The 21,935-nt window shown below is 36.4% G+C and overlaps 1 protein-coding gene across 3 annotated transcripts in view; it reads right to left on the reverse strand.

Moving 5' to 3' along the window:
• LOC129738523 (uncharacterized) overlaps positions 1-21,458 on the reverse strand; it is a 93,083-nt gene extending 71,625 nt beyond the window's left edge. Inside the window, exons 1-2 of one of the 3 annotated variants that reach the window (XM_055729745.1) lie at positions 21,243-21,458; positions 20,856-21,182 (exon numbers count right to left, since the gene is read on the reverse strand). The gene's annotated coding sequence lies outside the window, so the exon portion shown is untranslated. Of the gene's footprint in view, positions 1-8,892; positions 9,134-9,214; positions 9,366-20,855; positions 21,183-21,242 lie in introns of those variants that run through there. The other 2 variants (XM_055729743.1, XM_055729744.1) reach the window with 2 other exon arrangements.
• Between the last annotated feature and the right edge of the window lie 477 nt (positions 21,459-21,935).

The following is a 21,935-nucleotide window of genomic DNA, read 5'->3' on the forward strand; positions in this document are numbered from 1 at the left end:
AAGGATTATCGAACGTAAGTAATAGAAAAGCTAAGTTAGTTCTATAAGTGAACAATATAACCAAAAAGTGAAACAATATAACGAAAAAAATAATAATACAGTGAAATAAAAATTAAAAATTCAATATTTAAAAAATTTTTTAACACAATTTAAAAGTGAAATTAAAGAAATAAAATGTCTAATGATAATGAAACACAAAGAATGCTTGAGGAGACCCAAGCGGTCTTCGAAAAAGCGGAAAAAATACTAAAATCGATGCAGACCCCCTCAGGTCATCCGGGATTTACAACCCTTTAGGGGAGAACCCGGTAAATTGCATTCGTTCCTTAAAGCAGCTAATGACTGCATACCCTTCATTGAACCTATGGCTGCACGCCATTCCATGACATTTGGCTGCAGGCCTTAAGATCAAAAATAATAGGACCCGCAGATCAGGTCCTAGAGCTGTATGGTACGCCAGCTTATCTGGTCCGAAATTCAATCAAACCTTATAGCGTACTATAGCGACAAAAGGGACCAGGTAACGCTGACAAGAGAATTGTTTTCTCTTGTTCAGCAATCGAATATTGAAGACTTCTACGCAAACGTTTGTAACAAACTATCACTTCTAATAAACAATGTAACAATAAGTACAGAAAACGGTGCAGTGCGGGCAGACAGAATTGCCACGCACAAGGAAAATGCACTACAAGTATTTTTGGCAGGCTTGAGAGAGCCAATTGGTGGAATCGTAAGGGCAAGACAGCCCAAAAACCTGAAAGAAGCCTTTGATGCAGCTATGCAGGAAGGTAACTTTCTCAAAAAAACGAACCCTTTCAAAAATGAGGGCCCCTCAAAGGCCACCCAAACCACATTTTTCGTTCCGTCCTCAAACATTTAATCCCTTCAATCAATCTCAGGTAAGTCAACCCCCACTTCGTCAGACCCAGGCATTTGGAATGCCTAATCCATTTAACCAACCCCAAGCAGGTCCATCCCAATTTCCATCCAGACCCGCATTCATACCGAAATTTCCAATTCCAAGACTTCCTATGCCCAACAGGAACGCATTTGCACCAAAACCCTATAGCAGATTTCCCCCACCGACTCCGATGGACGTAGATCAGTCAATCCAAACGAAAAATGTTAATTATATGAACAGAAACAAACTTTTCAACAAGCAAGAAATTCGAACACACGAGCAATACCCCGAAGATCAATCTTATCTAGAAAACTATTATCCTGATCCATACTACCCTTATTATAATCCTTATCATCCCTACTTCGATCCAAATTACAATTACTATCCGGAGGAGGATTCTCCAGCAGAGAATCCAAATAAAATTAAAAATCAATTAGAGACCCCTACATTATCGGAATCCAAAACAGAAACCGATAATGAAGACGATTGAAATTTTCAGGTGGATCTAGGTCCAACGAAAAAGACCTAAACAATTTTATCCCTTATGTCATGATTCAAACCTCTAAAGGACAATTAAAATTTTTGGTGGACACTGGTGCCAACAAAAATTATATTAGCAAGAATCATGTAAATATTGAAAAATGTAGGACGACTAATGCAGCAAAAGTGCGTAACATTAGTGGCCTGCATACAGTTGACAAATTCGTGGAATTCAACCCCTTTCCACAAATTCAAAATAATAAACTCCTTTTTTTTTTGTCTTCGACTTCCATCCTTTCTTTGATGGGTTGATAGGCTATGAAGCACTCAGACAAATGGGAGCTGAGATTTTAACTGCTTCAAACGAACTAAAAATTTCGGGTGAGAGGATCAAAATGTATAAAAAGTATCCTCAAAAATCGTTTACTCTCAATGCAAACGAAATAAACATTATTCCGATTGAGACTTTGGAAAATGGAGATTTTTGCATTGAAGACGATCGCGAGATTCACCCTGGCGTATTTTTGTTAGCAGGATTATATTCTGCAAATGACAACCTTGCTAATGTGTTGTTGAGTAACACATTGGACGAAACAGTTAAATTAAAGCGAAATATTTCAATTGGCGAAATAAATCATGTCGAAGCGACAGCTTCTAAACTTCCTCTCAAAGGTGGAAAAACGAACAAAAGTTCATTGCTTCCACAATTGAGATTGAGTCATTTGAACTCTGAGGAAAAAAAGAAACTGACTGAACTTCTGATTCAATACGATGATATTTTTCATCAAGATGGTCAAAAGCTCAGCTTTACTAACGCGATCAAACATCGCATTAACACCACCGATGACCTACCGGTATACACGAAATCCTATCGTTATCCCTTCTGCCACAAGGAAGAAGTACAACGACAGATTTCAAAGATGCTGGACCAAGGCATCATAAGGCCATCAGTCTCCCCATGGTCCTCACCCATTTGGATCGTCCCCAAAAAGGTCGATGCTTCTGGCTTGAAGAAATGGCGATTGGTGATTGATTACAGGAAGCTAAATGAAAAAACTATTAGCGACCGGTACCCTATTCCTAATATCACTGAGATATTAGACAAATTAGGGAAATGCATGTATTTCTCAACGCTCGATCTAGCCTCAGGGTTTCATCAGATCGAAGTACATGAGAAAGACATACCGAAGACGGCATTTAGCGTTGATCACGGTTTATACGAATTTGTCAGGATGCCCTTTGGCCTCCGAAACGCTCCATCAACTTTTCAAAGAGTTATGGATAACATACTCCGTGATCATATCGGAAAAATATGCTTGGTCTACATGGACGACATAATTGTCTATTCAACCAGCCTTCAAGAACACTTGGAGAATCTGGGAAAAATCTTCAATACTTTGAAGAAATTCAATATGAAGGTCCAATTAGACAAAAGTGAGTTTTTACATAAGGAAGTAGCTTTTCTGGGACACGTCGTGACACCCGAAGGTGTAAAACCTAACCCGGACAAGATCAAGGCAATAAAAGAATGGACTTTGCCCAACACCGAAAAGGACCTGAGAGCTTTCTTAGGAATTCTCGGTTACTATCGCAAATTCATTCGTGACTTTGCCAGGATAGCCAAACCTTTAACTCAACAGTTGAGAAAGGGAGAGCGTGTTACTCATACGCCCGAATTCATCTCAGCATTTGAGAAATGTAAAAAGATCCTTACAAGCAGCCAAATTTTGATATATCCAGATTTCACGAAGCAATTTGTGTTAACGACGGATGCCTCAAAATATGCCGTAGGAGCGGTCTTGTCTCAAGGACCAATTGGACAAGATAAGCCCATTGCCTTTGCTTCTCGAACCTTATCGAAAAGTGAGGAGAAATATAGCACAATCGAAAAAGAACTTTTAGCCATAGATTGGGCGTGTAAGTATTTTAGACCATATGTTTATGGAAGAAAATTTATCCTCTACACGGACCATCAGCCATTAACATACGCCTTAAACCTCAAAGACCCTCACGGAAAACTCGCAAGATGGTCTCTAAGATTAAAGGAATATGACTTTGAAATTAAATTCAGACCCGGTAAACAAAACGTCGTCGCCGACGGTCTGTCCAGAATAAATTTGGAAGGTAATCTAGAAGGAAATCTAACAGGAGATCTGCACAATAATGATCAAAGTGATGACGAAAGCTCTTCAGATATCACTGCCCATTCTGCAGAATCGGATAATGAAGATTTCTTGAAAATGACAGAACTACCTCTGAATATTTATAGAAACCAAATTCTTCTGAAACAAGGAGACCAAGAATCAGAAGAGTTTGAAGAAATTTTCCCAGGAATTTTCAGAAGAACCTTAACCAAAGTGGTATTTGGCGTACCATTCTTCATAAGAATGTTTAAGGACTTCTTACACCCATCCAGGATAACAGGTATACTTTGCCCCGAATCCTTGTTAAATACCCTCCAAATTACTTATAAAAATTATTTTTCTCGAAACAAAACCTTTAAAGTTATAATAACGCAATGTTTATTACAGGACCTCAGAAGCACAGAAGAACAGGATGCCATTATCGAAAATACACATCAACGTGCCCACAGGGGTGTGGAAGAAAACCAGAAAGTAATAATTAAAAGGTTTTATTTCCCAAAAATGCGGAATAAGATTCGAACATACATAAATCTCTGCACAACATGCCTTGAGAATAAGTATGAGCGAATCCCGTACAAAATTTCCTTTGCTTCTACACCTATTCCCAAAAAACCCCTAGACATAGTCCACATGGATATTTTCATTTCCCAACCAAACCTTTTTATCTCTACAGTAGACAAACTTTCTCGCTTTGCTGTCCTAACTCCCATAAAATCCAGATCAATACCGGACATAAAAAAGGCTCTGATCAAAATTATTTCTACCTTTGGCACTCCTAAACTGATTGTTTGTGACAACGAACCAGCATTTCGATCCATTGAAATTCGAAGTCTACTTAACAGACTTGAATCAGAACTTTATTTTGTACCACCCAATAACAGCCAAGTAAACGGCATCGTTGAAAAATTCCATTCCACCCTGAGTGAAATTTTTCTTTGCATCAAAGATAAGTATGATGACATTCCTGACAAACAGAAATATCTAATTGCCACAACACTTTATAATACAACCATTCATTCTGCAACAAAACTTAAACCCCTAGAAATATTTTATGGCATTAAAGAAGGAGAAGAACGACCCCTAAATCTTGAACTTATTTTGGAAAATAGAAATAAAATTTTCAATGAAGTCGTAGAACGACTAGAAAAATATCAAAAACAAACTATAGACCAACACAACAAAAACAGATCCCCTGAACCAAACTTTGAAACAGACCAAAGCTTGTACAACAGAATACAAGGAATCAGGAACAAAAAACGTAGAAGATACAAAAAAGTTAAGGTCTTACAAGACAAACGTAAAACTTTTACTGATCATAGGAATATTGTAATTCATAAATCAAAATTGAAAAAACTTAGGAAAAGTTAAATTTTGCACTAAACAAACTCTTTTTACCCCACAGCATAATGTCTCACTTGAGTAACCTCGTAATTCTGATCGTAATAAGAACAATCATTTGTCAATATGTTCAAATTCACGATATAACGAACAACGCAGGAGCGTTGATTCTTCAAAGAGGAGAAGGGAGGATAATCGCAGGATATGATAGACTCTTACATATTATCGAACTACCACAATTTGAAATGTCCATTTCTATCCTTGAAAATGTGTCTCAACAACTTAAAAACTCATCAAGTGAATTGTCAGAAATTTTACAAACAAAATTAAGAGAAATCAGATTTACATTTAACACTATCAATATAAATTCATTTAGATCAAAACGTGCAATTGAAACCCTTGGAAGTGTAATTAAATTTGTATCAGGAAATTTAGACGCAGAGGATTTAAGAATTATAAACTCAGATTTAGACAGCCTAAGGAAATCGCAAGCAGGATTAATAAAACAAAATAACAGACAAATAAAAATCAACTCCAAATTTGAAAATAGGATAAACCTTGTGAACAACGACATAAAAATTCAACAAAACCTTTTGAGAAATTTTCTCCAAACTAGCGATAACGTGATAACTGAAAATCAAAGAATAGCCTTGATATTCAAAACCGATATACTTCTAGACTCACTAAAATCTATAGAATACGCGATTATGCTTGCAAAACTTAACATTATAAGTAGGCAAATCCTCTCGACTAAAGAAATCAAAACAATTGTAAACGAACTAAACAATCAAGGCGTGGAGATACACCATCTGGACAACATCGACGATATCCTCACTACAACGGTCATCTATAAAGGATCAACTCTTATCATCTCGGTGAACATTCCCAGACTCCTTCCAACCAAGTATCAGGAATTCGTAATCGAACCCTTACCAATCTCCAACCGGACATTCAAAATCAATCATCGTACGGTTTTTGCGAACTCGGAGCAAACGCTAGCCACCATTTCACCATGCCGTGGAAACGACAAAGTCCAAATTTGTGAGAGAACCCAAATTATTGACATCAGCAATAACCAATGCGAAAGTTCAATAGTCCGAGCTCAACATGGAGCATGCGATATGACAGAAAAAGCTGCGACAACGGAAGTCAGGCAAATTACACCAGGCACACTATTGGTGATAGCCAACAAACGCAATGTCACCTTGAACAGCACCTGTGGAATCTACGATAAAGTTCTCACGGGAATTCATACAATTCTATTTCACAATTGCTCAGTAAGAATAAAAAACGAGCTATATGAGAACTATGAAATCGAGTTTCGGCAGAAGACGATTTTGCCTATACAAGCAGAAAAAATATCGCCCGTGTACGTTGAACCGCACACCAATTATTCGGAAATTAAAGAACTGCACCTGAAAAACAGAAGACACTTGGAAAGTCTCGAATCCAAGCAAACTGTTCAAAATGCATCACTAAGCTTTTTCGCCATAGTGATGATTTTACTGGTGGGTTTCGGCTTAAAGAAATTCAAAGAAAAGCTAGCAAAATTCCAGATCGCAACGGACGCAGAAATGCCCCAACCGAGACGTTTGGGACTTACGGAGGGAGCAGTTACCGAAGGAACCGGCCCATCGAGGATCGTGCTCTAGCAGACGCACGATCAGCAGAACCACACCTGGAGCAGCGCACCATCATCGGACGAGGGTATCAAGTATCATTTGATGCACTCGTCATTTGTCGCCCCAGTGGGGCTCGGTAGTATTAAGAGCGAAAGTAATAAATCATTCTAGTTTCGGCCCCGGTACAGTTCAGTTTGTGTTTTTTAAAAACATACCGAAGTACCCCGCGAATTTAACTTATATATATATACTGAAGATAACTTTGTATGGGAGCCCCCCTTCCATAAAAAGTGAGATTCTCGAAACTATTATAAAAACCATCTATGATCCAAAAAAAAATTTCGGATACCAAATTTCACTTCATTCCGACCTTCCGTTTATACATGATGGTGTTACAAAGAAATCGCCTACATTTTTATATATAAGAAGATAGCAAGAGATGATTTTATATGAGAGGCCTCCTTTCATAAAAAGTGGAATTCTCGAAATCATTATACAAACCATCTCTGACCCGGAAACCCCTCGGATACCAAATTTCACTTCATTCCGACCGCCCGTTTATACGTTATGGTGTTACAAAGAAATCGCCTCCATGTTTATATATAAGATGACAATTTTCTGGAACACAATGTCTTAACCTCTTAAAACACGACTCGATTCAATTGAGAATATGATACAGCACTGCTAAGAAAAAAATGTAACCTCTTTTAAAAAGTGAGAATTTTTTTCCGGTAATTCCAGGATTGCGGCCAAATCTCCCGTGAGACCCTAATATTTTTTATATATGATTGTAAAGGCTTATTTTTCACAATTTCAAAACATAGAAAGAAAATTTATACTTCAACATATACTGCAGATATGGGAATTTTAAAATGAAGTCTTTTTTCGGAGGTTTTCTGTTCAAAGCACTATAGGTATATTTATGATAACCAAGACGTATCTCCACTTTCTCTATACTAGCCAAAGGATGAGTTATTCTTTTTGAACTCAAGTTTATTAAACTAAATCAAAACAACCTACTGTGGACTTTAGTATATGAAAATTTAGAAGGTATGTGTTGCTTAGAGGCACCGAAAAATATTTATGAAAAACCTCAAACTTGCGATTGAAAACTCTGAAAGGCTCGTGCGAAATAAGGATTGGATCAAGATTAAAACATAGACTCTAAAACATTCACGCGTTTCAGAGATAATTTGATATTTGTTAGTATTGTTCAAACAACACTATGCATTAAAAGGTTAAGTCTACCACTTTTTTTTTTTTTGATAAATACAAGAAAAAAGCTGTCGACGATTTTCTTAAAACTCATAAAATGTTCCCAGGTTTCTGGGAATCCCCAAATCTGAAAACTTGTTGTAATTCCATTATGAATTTCCAGGGGACCCATGGATGCCTAAATCGTGGCATAATCTAATGTCAAGCTTAATAGTGGTTTATTTCATTTGATTGAGAACAGGTCCAAATTTCAAATGCATAACTAGTGAAAAATAATAAGGATACAGAATGTTTTGAAAGTATATTTTAGTTTATTGATAAACCTCTTTAACAACAACAACGGATATCAGGAGACCTTTTTAATGGGCAACAAAACAAAAAGTACGGAAACAGCTTAATTCATATATTTATATGTGTCGTAAAAATCACCAACTTATTAATACAGTAGATCAACCAACAAGGTCTGCGCACGAATGGACTTTGTTGAGCGCTGAGTTGGTGTTGAAACCTGAAACACTTCCGAAAAGTTTGAGAGCCGCTGAGATAAAAGATATATCCAGCGTGGTGCAAATCGTTCTCAAGGAGATTCGAGACAAAATGCAACCACACCTCGAACAAACGCTTGGCTAACAAACCGAATGCCCGTGCCTTGTGACTGTGGAAGACATAATCGGCCCTGCTGTCAAGGTGCAGTCAATGCAGTCAGCCGCGTTTTAAGTAAAGCAGAGTTGAGTTTTTAAGCAGCAGCAGCAGTCGGTCGCTCGAATTCATTTCCCCCCTTCAAGATTACCTACTCTAAATATACTACCTAGGTAGTGTTGGGCTGAACAAAGTCAAGACTGAGGCTGAAGCTGAGTCTGAGAACGATGGTTTCAAATTAAAGCCTTCAGAAAGGAACTGCGCTAACACTAATCATATAACATGCAGATATGGGGTGCTCGGCTTTATGAGTATTAAAATATGACGGCCAACAATCTCCACACCAAATGAACGTACGCCCTATTTCTTCGAGTACTCCAATACCATTTTTACTTTCAACTCGCGCAATTGCGTTCGGAGTCTGCGACAATTTTCGTTAACTAATAACTTAATGTTCTGCATAATTCTTATATAACATTGTTGTATGATATATATTTCCATTCGAAGTGTCGTTGTGTAGAAAGAAATCTATTAAGTAAAACACAAATCTCACCTTTTCGCATATGGGCAATTTGCAGCTCTACGTGTGTGTATGTGTATCGAATATATACGTTTCAGACAACGTTGTTCGATATGGCTCTCATGGTTTAATTTGCACTGTTTCTCTACTGAAGAATTTGATGATTTCAGCTTAACCATTTTTTATCACCATGCACATGCTCCATCCAACAGCATCTTTTCACACGTGGAATCGATTATTTCCTAATATCTAATCGTATCCGAAAATCTATCGACTGCAATAAAGAAAAACGCACTATAGGTATGCTCTACTACATGTGATCCGATATAGTATAGTAAGCAGCAAAACTACACACCGCACTCACTAGTCTCACATGCTTTGCGCATAAAGCCTTATTGAATACTAGCGTATGGCGGTGTGCTCCACAAGCGAAGATTTCGTGGTACACGAGAAACCCCCTCCAATCAGCCAGTTAGCCAGCTAGCAGCAGCAGCAGCAACGACTCTACGATTCGCTTTGAACTTTTCTACGGAACCAAACGCAAAGGGGCTTAGCGCGAAATAAAGAAGGAGAAAAAAATCGCTGACGGGCGCGGGCTGACAAAAACTAAATTCTCCGCAATAGTTTGAAAACCTTCCATTCTATATCGATACCGATTCCAAACTTCTGGAAGTACCACCTAGGTTGGTATAGCAAAAGACCAGTTCGGCCAGGCAGCGCCTTCTCGGCACAGTAGCATAAAAATGGACATGTTCGATTATTTTCCGTAATCTTGAGCTTTTTAAACGTTGGACCCGAACAGTGGTTATAGTTTATGTTCAGGGCTGTTTGGGCATACCATTGTATAGTATCGGCGCTTCTCAAATAACTTTTTTTATTCTGCGTCATGCCTTCGGGAAAATATGTTGCTCAGTCATAAGCACATAATAGATATATTTTGTTGTTGTTATTTGTAAGGTGTGCCTTTGACTGGTATTCGCCAATTCACAACTTCTGGAGAATGAAACAAGAACGCCAGCTCTTATATCGCATGGTAGATTTGATTTTGATTGACCAGAAATAATGATAGATATTCGAAGGTCGGAGAATCGGAAAATCCCTCTGCGTAGTTAGGCGTCAGTTTGACAATTCATTTTGAATATGCGTCAATTCGATGCATCCGTAGTTTCGATGCCCCTGCCTGCTGAAACGTCTTCTACGGTTAGGGACCATACAAATATTACGTAACGCAATTTTTTATTTATTTTACATTCTACACAATTTATATTTCGTTATTATTCTCAGTCAAGGCCGTGCAAACAAGGGGAGGGAGGACTTTAGTCCCGCCCTCGTCCATTGAGATTTGTTACAGTCCAAATTTTGAGATCAAGAATAGATATTTGGTAATGATAGTTAACCCTTCGTTTAATAAAGTAACAAATTCGCAACAATTATTGTATAAAAAAAGTGAAAAATCGTATTTTATTTAATTTTTTTTTCTCGATGTACACATCATTTCCAACTGTTTGAAAAGATTTTTAAAGGAAAATAAAAAATTATGAAATGAAAGGTTTAGTGGGAAACTACTGGATCCAAAAAGGTATTTTCAAATAAGGGTTAACAAACATGTAAATTGGCATTTGGAAATAAATCCATTTTTTCAATTAGAATGACATAGCTTAAGACCCAATGCTTTACATTTTACGGCAAAATATGACGCTGATAAATCGTAACTTATTCTATAAAACAAAGTATAATACTCAAACCCAAATCTTAACACTTAGCAACTCTACGTAGAATTGTTAACAAGTTCAGAATTCCAAACAACCATTATAACTTCACAAATTCACTCACCAAGTCTTAATTAAACACATCGACAAGGTTGTAGCAAAGATATTTACTATCTATGAAAGTCTATCTATTAATGTCCAAACTGAAGTCAAAATCCCAGCATCAAATATTTGGTAATTAATCACTTTCTATAATCAAAAGAAAATAGATAATGTCATAACACATTTTCTTTTCATACAAAATATTCTTGAAAATCTGATTCAGCCATAAATTGTTTTATTTCCTCTTAATTCTCATGTTAAGAGTGGAACATAAGTGTATGAAATTTAATTACATTTCAATTAATTTCCTCCTACATGATACACGCAGCGAAAGGATTTTTTATTTCAAAGGAAAGTGCTGCAAAGACAAAGGATTTTTTCCTTCGATTTTGGGATAAATGAAAATTCCTTCGGTTCAAAGGCATTTTGCTTTGATTCAAAGAATTTGTCTATTGAAAATTCTATTGAATCAAGATCTTAATGCTTTGAAACAAAAACAGTTTTATTTAATGCAAAGTTGTTTTCGTTTGCTACAATGTAATTTAGTTTTAAAAGCATTGATTCATTGAACCATTTTCCTTTTATTTTCTGTTGTTCCGAAACATATAAATTTATCAGATTAATTACGCGTCTAAAGGATATAAATAAATATGATTGTTTGTTTGTGTTGTCCCGAATCCTACTCCGCCGCCTAACGCCACAAGCAAACAGATTCGTGGGAAGTCATCAGGCCGGCTTCATGGAGGGACGAGGGACGGTCAACGACGGACCAGATATTCACATTACGGTAAATCCTCCAAAAATGCCGGGAACACCAAGTCCCTACTCCCTACGCACCATCTATTCATCGACTTCAAAGCCGCATACGACACGATCGACCGTAACGAGCAATGGAAAATCATGGACGAGAACGGCTTTTCCAGGAAGCTGATCAGGCTGGTCAAGGCGACGATGGATGGAACGCAGTGCCCCAGTGATTTTTTAAATTCATTTTCCGCTTCGCAGCGAAATAAATCCGGAGCGCAAATGCGAAATTACAGTTGGAACAAACTTGTCGCGTAATACGCCGGAGTGAACACGACCTTCGAGTGAGTTCCTTGTGATTCATCCGAAAGCTCCGAAAACGGGAGAAACGCCCCTCGGACATCGTACCAGAGCACGATGCCCGAAGGGTGCATACATGGGCAGGGTTGCCAACTATTTTTCGAATAAGTCTGGAAGATTTTGCAAAAATGTCTGGAAATGTCTGAAAATGTCTGGATAGCTTATTTTTGAATAGTCGCCTGATCTCCATGTTGCAGATAGCCACAAATCGTTCGTTTCTGTAACTATCATTACACAATAAATCATTTAGCCCTGTTATAAGCCGCATTATATAGGCACTGTGGGATGAAATAAAACGAAATAAGCCGTATATTGGTTCTTTAAGCAGTGTTATAGGGCTTCCAAGCCCTGCAGAAGTCAAGTGACATAAAAGTCAATGCCTATTTGCATGACATTTGGGACCTGAAGAAATAATATGGAACGAAAAGAAGAACTGTAAACAATCGTTGAATAAAGTTTTCGCGATCGAAATGGGAATTATTAGTTTGTTTAGGAATTCTTGGAGTCGTTCCTGATGAAAAATTCCATCGCAAAACAGGAATTTCATGGGTATAGGATAGAGTCAACGACTATTCTAACGGAGTTCCCGATTTGGCCAACAATGTTGTTCTTAAAACATGGTCAACCCAAACATCGAACCCAACCGGAAACTAGAAGAGCTGGAAGAACTTTTGTTGTAGATTTCCGATGTTCACTAGGATTACTGTTTATCAGGTGGAGTGAGGATGCCAGGTTCTGGACCATTACTTCGGAGCCATGAAGTTAAGTGTTTCAAAATGCAGTGTACATTATTGTGTTCCTGAGATTTTTGTGAAAATACAAATTGGAAGTGTATTTAAAATTCAAAACTTTGTTTTACTCCAATGTTTTCGTTCAAATCAGAACTCATGATTCATTTAAGAAAAAAAAAACAGGTTTGAGAGAGATAGAAAAAAAACAAAGAAAATAAATCAGCTTAGGCAGACAAGGACAAAATTTTTTTTTTCTTTTTTGCCGGAAAATATTTTGACATCTTCTCCTTTGCGTGTTTCGAAAGTGGGGTCAAGCAGTACATCTGCCGAAATACACGCAAAAAGTGGCTTTTGAGCAGCCCTTAAGTCAAATATAGAGCTTAATAGGCATTGAAAGCAGGTTCTACATTCGACTATGAGGCTAAATTAGGGCCAATTTAAATGGCTTAATGATTACTTGGGCAGTTACATGTTCTCTTGGACTACATCTTGAAGCATTTGTTATAATTGAAAGCTTTTTCAACCACTCCTGAACTCATATGAACTCATAATTCATAAATTCTAATCATTTTTCTGTCATTTTCTACCATGACCATTTTGAATTTTCATAGTTTCTAAGAACAATTTACGTCCTAACACAAAAGTCTGGAATTGTCTGGCAGAAATGACAAAAGTCTGGAAGTCTGGAAACCTGAAAAAATGTCTGGCAGAAGTCCAAAAAATCTGGAAGATCCAGACAAAATCTGGAAGGTTGACATCACTGTACATGGGATGGGATTCGGATCCGAGTTGCGCAGTAACAGTTTTTCGTCGTTTTTTCTATACTTTTCTGCAGAGCCCATTGAAAATCATTATAATCGTTTGAATTAAACTCTATATAAATATGAAAAATTTTCAAATTGATTTTAAAGAAGAATAAAATTAACAAATTAATCTTTAGAAAATTTAAACAGAGTGTGTTTAAGATATTCTTCAAAAGATTTTTAAAACGACAGAAGATAATTGTATTTCAACTACATTATGTATTGAAAAAAGGAATCAAAGTTTTATTAAATTTATCTTCAAAAAATAATAAGATTTCCAAAATGTTTTTTTCTAAGAACTTTGGAATAAAAAGTTCATCAGTAAAATTTGTTTGATTTGTCATGTTAAAAATTTTTGCAACATTATTAAATTTTCTCTGAATTTATCATTTCTTATTCTTTTATACATTTGTTGAAGAAGGAGTTTCGATTCCAGCATTTTAAAAGCAAGTAGAAAAAAAGGAAGAAGAATTTAAAAGAATATTTTTCTAGTTTCTTTTTATTTCAATGGCAAAAAATGAAATACAATCAATACATGAATATAACCATTGCCGGGACATAATAAAGGAATTTCGGATTTGATACGAACGAATTATGCTGATTCATTGTAGAATTAACTGCATTTATTTAAATAATCTTTTAATGAAAGTTTAAACATGTTCTAAAAAAATAATAGATTTTAAATTAATGAAAATAATTCATATATATGTTAAATTCATCTGAAAATGGACAAAAACTTGGATAAAGTATGAAAACCAAAAAATAAAATATACATTTATCAATAATGAAAAACGCAAAAACATGGTAAACCCAGTGATTTGACTGCATCATATACATTAAGTTATTTAAGAAATCAAAATTAAAATTGAGATGGATCCCAGATTCAATTTTCACAAAACTCAGATTCAGATTGCAGATTTAGATTCGAAATTCAGATGGATTTCAGATTCAATATTCACATTTTAAAGTTAGATTCAGATTTCAGAATCAGATTTCAGATTCAGATTACAGATTCAGATTTAAGATTTCAGATTTCAGATTCAGATTTCAGATTTCAGATTCAGATTTCAGATTCAGATTTCAGATTCAGATTTCAGATTTCAGATTTCAGATTCAGATTTCAGATTCACATTTCAGATTCAGATTTCAGATTCAGATTTCAGATTCAGATTTCAGATTCAGATTTCAGATTTCAGATTCAGATTCAGATTCAGATTCAGATTCAGATTTCAGATTTCAGATTCAGATTTCAGATTCAGATTCAGATTTCAGATTCAGATTTCAGATTCAGATTTCAGATTCAGATTTCAGATTTAGATTTCAGATTCAGATTTCAGATTCAGATTTCAGATTCAGATTTCAGATTCAGATTTCAGATTCAGATTTCAGATTCAGATTTCAGATTCAGATTTCAGATTCAGATTTCAGATTCAGATTTCATATTCAGATATCAGATTCAGATTTCAGATTCAGATTTCAGATTCAGATTTCAGATTCAGATTTCAGATTCAGATTTCAGATTCAGATTTCAGATTCAGATTTCAGATTCAGATTTCAGATTCAGATTTCAGATTTCAGATTTCAGAATCAGATTTCAGATTCAGAATTCAGATTCAGATTTCAGATCCAGATTCAGATTTCAGATTCAGATTTCAGATTCAGATTTCAGGTTCAGATTTCGGATTCAGAATCAGATTTCAGATTCAGATTTCAGATTCAGATTTCAGATTTCAGATTCAGATTTCAGGTTCAGATTATAGGTTCCGATTTCAGATTCAGATTTCAGATTTAGATTTCAGATTTCATTTTTCAGATTACAGATTCAGACTTAAATTTCAGATGCGGATTTCAGATTTAGATTTAGATTTGAGGAATCTCATATTTTTCCAAAAAAAAAAAAACCATTTTTGAGTTATAGATAAATAATACAATACAAAATTGTTGTTTTTGGGAAACTTAATAAAGGTAGTCTCAATTTCATTCGGAGTACTTTGGAAAGTAATTCAGGGATAATAATACGAAATTCAAAATTTCGAATTCAGGTTGAATTTGTTTTTATTTTTCATATGTGAATTCGGGATTTTGAATTAACAATTCAAAAATCAGATTAAAAAACAGAAGGTGTAAATGTACAACCCATTGTTTTTCTTTGCAAACTCTGATTAACACTTATCACTTTCACACCCGAAAAAAAGCAACGTAAAACCACTGACCACACTGACATGACACTTAGAACAAAAATTCAACCATTTTCTGTCTAATCTTTTGTTGTCAGATTTTGCAGGTTCGCAATACCGACGGCAGGTGGCGAACCTGACAAATTTGACAAAAAATGCCCTGTAGGAAAAATGGTCCTATTTAGCCCGATTTTATTGTAGAAATTGCGTGTTTTTGTTTTAAAGTTGGGTGGCATTTCCTAACTGGGATAGCATTTCTTCAATTCGATCGATGCGCACTCTGGAATCGACATTGCGTACTGTTGGAAAAATTATCCAGAAAACGAAATCGAGTGTCCAGTCAGTATGGTCAGTGGTAAAACTTCACTTAGCACTCCGTTAAAAAATACTATGACGTGCACCAGCCACGTCTGAAGGGAATCGATGCGCGAATGAAACTGAACTCCTTCCAAACAATATCAACAATAACAGCCAGCATTGAACAAGCAGGTCGCACAGTGCCACATTCAAAAGCAATTGCTTCAATTCATAGGAAACCTGAACTTTGTAAATGTGTTGGTGCGTGAAGAGGGACCTCGGCACAAAAACGACCAAAAATATTCTAAGTTCGGAATCTCAAATCCTTCGGAAAATCACTCATTTATTCATTTGGAGGCGGAATCGATGAACGGGAATGATTTTTTTCTTGTTGGGGCTGTGTGCGGATTTCGGGTGAATTGTCGAGTTCATTCGAATCGCGCAGGGGGCTTCGACAAGATAATGGTCTATCCCATGATGGCTCTAGTATGGTGATCTCATATGCCAAATCGCCATTCCGCCATATTGAAAAAAGTTTTGACAGCTGGCTGTAGTGTTTACGAAAAAAGGGGACCAGGTATGCCAGGTGTTAGAGATAAAAAATCAGATGGCAAAAAAGTGTGTATGTGCACAAGCCAATCGTAAACGAAAGATCAAAAGATTCAAAACCGTACTGGGGTTTAGTTTATTTTATTATATTTAAATTGAGTTTTCGGAAAAAAAAGCAATGATATGAGTATATTCAATGAATTAATTTGTATTCTAAACACTTTTTAATAATAAAATTACAATACAGTTCGGTCTATCCGTATGTTCCGAAAGAGAAAAACTTTTCATTGACCGTTATGATAGAAAGGATCTTAAAGGGTGGAACAAACAACCAAAATCCTAAACCGGATGTTGCTTGTTCCTTATTCTTGTTACCTTATCCAAAAAGCTATTTTGTTTCCCTCCAATCGAAAAGTGTTGGATGAAAATAAAAGTAAATCGGTTCTGCTAAAGGAATGCTATAAATTCTGCTATTGATAATTTTCATGATTAAATGATAAACGATTTTATGGTTCGAATTTTTTTTTTCAAATAACTGTTGCATCATGTAAATACTGCTTAAGCCTTTTTCAATATTAACACATTCAGTTAATCTACCCTCACCACCACCCACGAGCAGCGCTGAGCTGGAGCTTTGCTGCACTTGAGAATGACTAGCAATTGGACAGCATCACCTGCAGAATCCTTCAGGGACTCAATACATTCCGGACAATCAACAGTCTGCAGTGAATCGAACTGATTCCTCAACCCACTCATCGGACTTATCGTCATGCTGCTCAGGCGCCTAACGTTGCGCCTATTTTCCTATTTCAGCTCATCGGTCCCATCATTCAAAAGTGCCAAAAACTTCATCTGATTTTCCCAAATGCTACCCATCAGATCCGGATTACTCGATTGGATCTTCTGGAGCAGCGATGGCAACAGACGGGCGTCCTCCTGAAGCAGCTTTTTCATCTCGATGAAGATCGGATGTTCCTGCAGGAGGGCGCTTCTCGGACGATGGAATGTAACGCCTCGCCATGTTACCATCCGATTCGATGACTTGCTGCTGCTTCTAGATAGCTCTTGAAAAAAAAGTGTTGAATAAGCATAAATTTGTCATAAGTAATGCATAATTAATGTTATTCACCGCTACCGACAAAGCTGGCACCGTCGTTTATAGGTCCAACTTCTTCCAGCTTTGCTTACCAGCCCGGAGCTCAGCCGGAAGATTTTGTTTCGATTCTATGAATTATATTTGCAAAAATCAAGGCGAAATCTTTGTCTAAACAATAGCTTGGTCATTGGCAAAACTTCGTGTTTTACAAAAAATCAGAGCACCTGGCATCCCAGCCAGCCAGCAGCTAGCCGAACAGCCAGCTGTCAAATTTCGGCTCCTCCTCCGCATCCAACCAAAAATAATATATTCCAAGATACCTAGCTCTTCAAATATTTCATATAAACGCCAACGGACAATCTTTTTACAAACCTTAACACCATCTACTGACAGAAAAGGTCAACATTTCTCGATAATTGAATTTTTCACTTGTACCCCTCGTTCCGGGGGGTTCAAATGCACTCTAATATGCTTTTGTACAAATTTGGAATACATTTGCAAAATGTACTCTGACTCTGACTCTGAAAATTATTTCATATCAGGAAATGCTATTTCGATTTTTTTTCAAAACCAGCCATTTCTATAACAAAAAAGCAGAAAGTAGTGTTTTCTAACTGTCAAATGAGATTTAGAAAAAAAAACTCAAACCTGTCCACGTGGACATCCAAGGACGAGTTTAGGGTTTGCCAAAAAAAGCTTTGAATAGCGAATGACGACTCTGATACCGAAAAACCGTGTTAATTTTGGAGAGCCAAGACCACGCAGAGAAAGATTTCAGTGTGTTTGTTGTGCAAATGAACCTTCAAAATGTTAGTTATTTCCGACCGTGTAATATAAATTGTTTTTTTTTCTTAGAGTGTTTTACTGAATAGTTGCATTTCTGCCGCAGCATTTGATGGTGGCGCTTTTGGATTTTGTCCGTCGATTTCTGCAAGAGTTCCGAATCTTGTAATGGATAATTTTTGATCCAACCCTCGTCTACTTTTTGCCAAAGAGAGACCACCATATCTAGAGGCATCATGGTCTATCCTGCATGGTGTTCAACGTGGCGCTAGAAGGTATTATTCAACGAGCGGTGGGCGAACTGCGGGGCACGATTTTCAACAGATCCAGTCAACTTATCTGCTTTAACATTAAAAATAATACGTTACCTTACCCAAACAAGATTTTTGTGAAAGGAAACTTTGGCTTAGGTTTTTTTCTTGTACCTTGTTGGTTCGTTGGATAGAATGGATTTCTTTAGACGACCGTTCAAGCAAGATATCGGTGAACACTCATTTTGTCAATAGGGCCAATTCTGGAGAAAATTGAAATCGTTATTCCTCCGGTTAGTAAAGAATAAAATTTGGTACCGAATCTGTTTGTGTGATTTTCTGTTTTCAAAACGAAAACAAATTAAATTACAGATTTTGCGGAAGGATGTTATTGAATTGCAGCTGTTTATCCGATGGAGCTGGTAATTAAAGATGTAACAATGAACATAACAACCCTTGAAAATTCATTTAAAAACAGTTTTATACTACAACAAAATAATAACTTATATTAGTTCTGAGTAGTTTTAAGTATTGTAGTCTACAGTCCACTAATCCAGGACCGTTGCTTCAGATGATCTTCCTGAACCTGGGACATTCCTGATTGCTTCTATCATCTCCGTTTGCCTTTCTTGGACAGCGGAGGCACTCCCGAGCAGACTTTTATGGCAAAATTATAGCAAATTTTGCTATCACGTCCTGAGAGCCAAACTTGCTCTCATTTTGCTGGACATAAGGTGGTACACAGCAAAAATGAGAGCACAAATTTTCTTACATGGTAAGCAAAGTGATGCCTAATTTTGCTAAAACTGAGAGTTCAATTACACCTCGATTTCTGAGAGCTTGGAAAGCATAATCATGCCAATTTAAGGCATCAAATAGATTTCTTTTATAGCAAAATTTGGCATCAATATGCTTTCAAGTCAAACTTTTGAAAAACGACGTAGTATCATGTCGGTTATTTTTTCTAACGAATGTTTGGTTTTAATTTTATAAGCAACTTTTATAGAAGTTCACAAATCTTCTGAACTTTTAGGTTAATGACATATTCAATATCAGAATATTTTGAAGCCAAAACTTGTCTACTAAAGGTTTTTTTTTTTGTAAATTCTTTATTTGAAACGGCTCATACCTTTAGGCTTTAAGTAGCCAAACTCGTTACTACTAAAGGTTTTTAAGTAATAACTTCGAAAATGTATTTTGTAAATATTGGCTCCTCTATTTTGTATTTGTTATCACTGTTATGATTACAAACCTATAGAAGAGCAAAATAAATTTACATACAATTTGTTTATTTTGCTAAAAAAAATTTTACTATAAGTTTTCACTCAATTCCAAAAGTGTTGATTTTAGCCAGGCACATCAGTCTTTGTGAAGGCCTTAAAAATGTGTTTTCAAACTAAACCCGATTTGCATAACCAGGTTTTTTACTTTAAATAAAAAGGTGTTGAATTAATTCTGGGAAATAGTTCTAGTAAAATGATTGTTTTTCAACAAATTTCGAGATTCCCATTAAATATTAAACTCAATCAAGCAGAAGTAGAGCAGAAGAAAGTTTTCGTTTTGAAATCAATTAACCCTTACAAATTTTTTTTAACTTTCTCAAGTGTGAAAAGATTTGAAATGAATATTGGCCCGTTGATAAAACGATTGCTCATCTATGATCTAAAAAATTGGAGTTACATTAAGCGGGCCACAGACTACACAACATTTGTACAAATGCGATAAAATTCGATGAAATTTTGTCGCTGTGAGCACGATTTGCATAGTGTATGGCACTGCTTGAATGAGCGCCCAAACGGTTGGAGTAAAATCGGTCGGGATCGAAAAATTTTGCACAAAACATTCTCCCAGCCGGGGTGGAGATGGTTTTTTTTGTTGCTGTTGCAGTTTTCGCCAGCAATCATTTGTGTTCGCGTGAAATATGTTTGTATAGTGTGTGGGCGAGCATAGATCAAACAATCGACGCGGAATCATCGAATTTGTACAGGCCAATTTGTGTAGTCTATGGCCCGCTTTATTGTATCATGGAAATCGCCTTAACTTATGCAATAATAAGTTATGGATGTTCATAATACAATGCGATGTTAAAAAACATCGCTTTGTTTTAAGAATATTGACAACACATACGAAAATATTCACTTATGAATCGCGATTTTCAGAATAGAATAAAGAACTATCACCACTCCTACAGATTTGCGAATAAATTTCGATTTCCGTATCAGACATGAATAACAATGCGATGATATCTAACAGTAAATCAAGTCACGTTATCAAACCTAGTTTAGCCTAATTAACGTTTGCGGTAGCGGTTGGTAAAACGAAACTTGCTAGGAAATTAATTATCAAAACGTTTTAATGCAGATAGTGTAAATAGTAGGATAAAAAAAAACTTACCTCCTGATTCCTGCCCACAGTAAGCTAGCTTTTGAACGACATCCATCCTAAATATATATTGGTCGCACCGCAAGATGTTTACCACCCTCTCTGCAGTGGCTGGCTATCAGGGAACGCAGCTTTTTTCCTCTTAAATGTGATATCACCGCTCACCTGCAGAGTTTTTCCACATTTTTCCAATGAAAAAAACGCCTCCGTAGACGTTTTTCACTATCACATTTTCCAATACCGGTGCCGCTGGAGTTGCTGGACTGGCGAACCATCAGGAACCCCGAAGATTGAGTTTGCTCCGTCGTCTTTTAGCAGCAATTGGAGTTAGTTGAGTTCCTGTAAAGGCGAGTGTGAAATTGTTGAATAAAATTAAATGATGTTTTCAAATAACTTTACCTCATTTCGCGGTTGCAGCCACATCGAGTCGTACAAGCTTCTCCGAAATGTCCTGAATCCACTTACTTGTACCTTCCGCCCATCCTTTAAGTTGGATCATCGAACACGAACCGAAAACTTATTGCGAGGGATCGCGAGCACTTTCGCCGGACGGCCTCTGATGAAAGTTTGTTTTGTTTATTTTGTTATGTATGTTGCGAATCACAAAGGACTGAAGCAACTGTCAAAACACATACAAACGGACCGCGGTACGCGTACCCAAGGAATATTTAAAGAATATTAATAAATAATAATAATAATAATAATAATAATAATAAATAATAATAATAATAATAATAATAATAAATTTGAATATTCCTTGACGCGTACCGACTTTTTGGAACCAGAACGTCAGTTCCCCTTTGATTTCAATCAAGGTGTGTATATATTCAGGAGGTGTTATACCGACCCAGTCAATAAAAGTTCTGCCTGACTTTTTCTAAACGTGTATTTATGACAGTGAAATGACAATTTAACTGTTAAAATTTATTGTATTTGTGAGTTTTTAACCCTGCAATTAAAACCTGTCACACATACATCTACACTTAACATGGTTCATTCGTATGCTATTCAAACAAGATGAACCATCCCTCTGATTGTTCATCTTGTTCATGTTTTTTCCTCCATGTGTGAGTGATCTTAGCATCCCTTTGA

Source organism: Uranotaenia lowii, chromosome 1 (assembly GCF_029784155.1).
Source record: "Uranotaenia lowii strain MFRU-FL chromosome 1, ASM2978415v1, whole genome shotgun sequence".
NCBI classification, from domain to species: Eukaryota; Metazoa; Arthropoda; class Insecta; order Diptera; family Culicidae; genus Uranotaenia; species Uranotaenia lowii.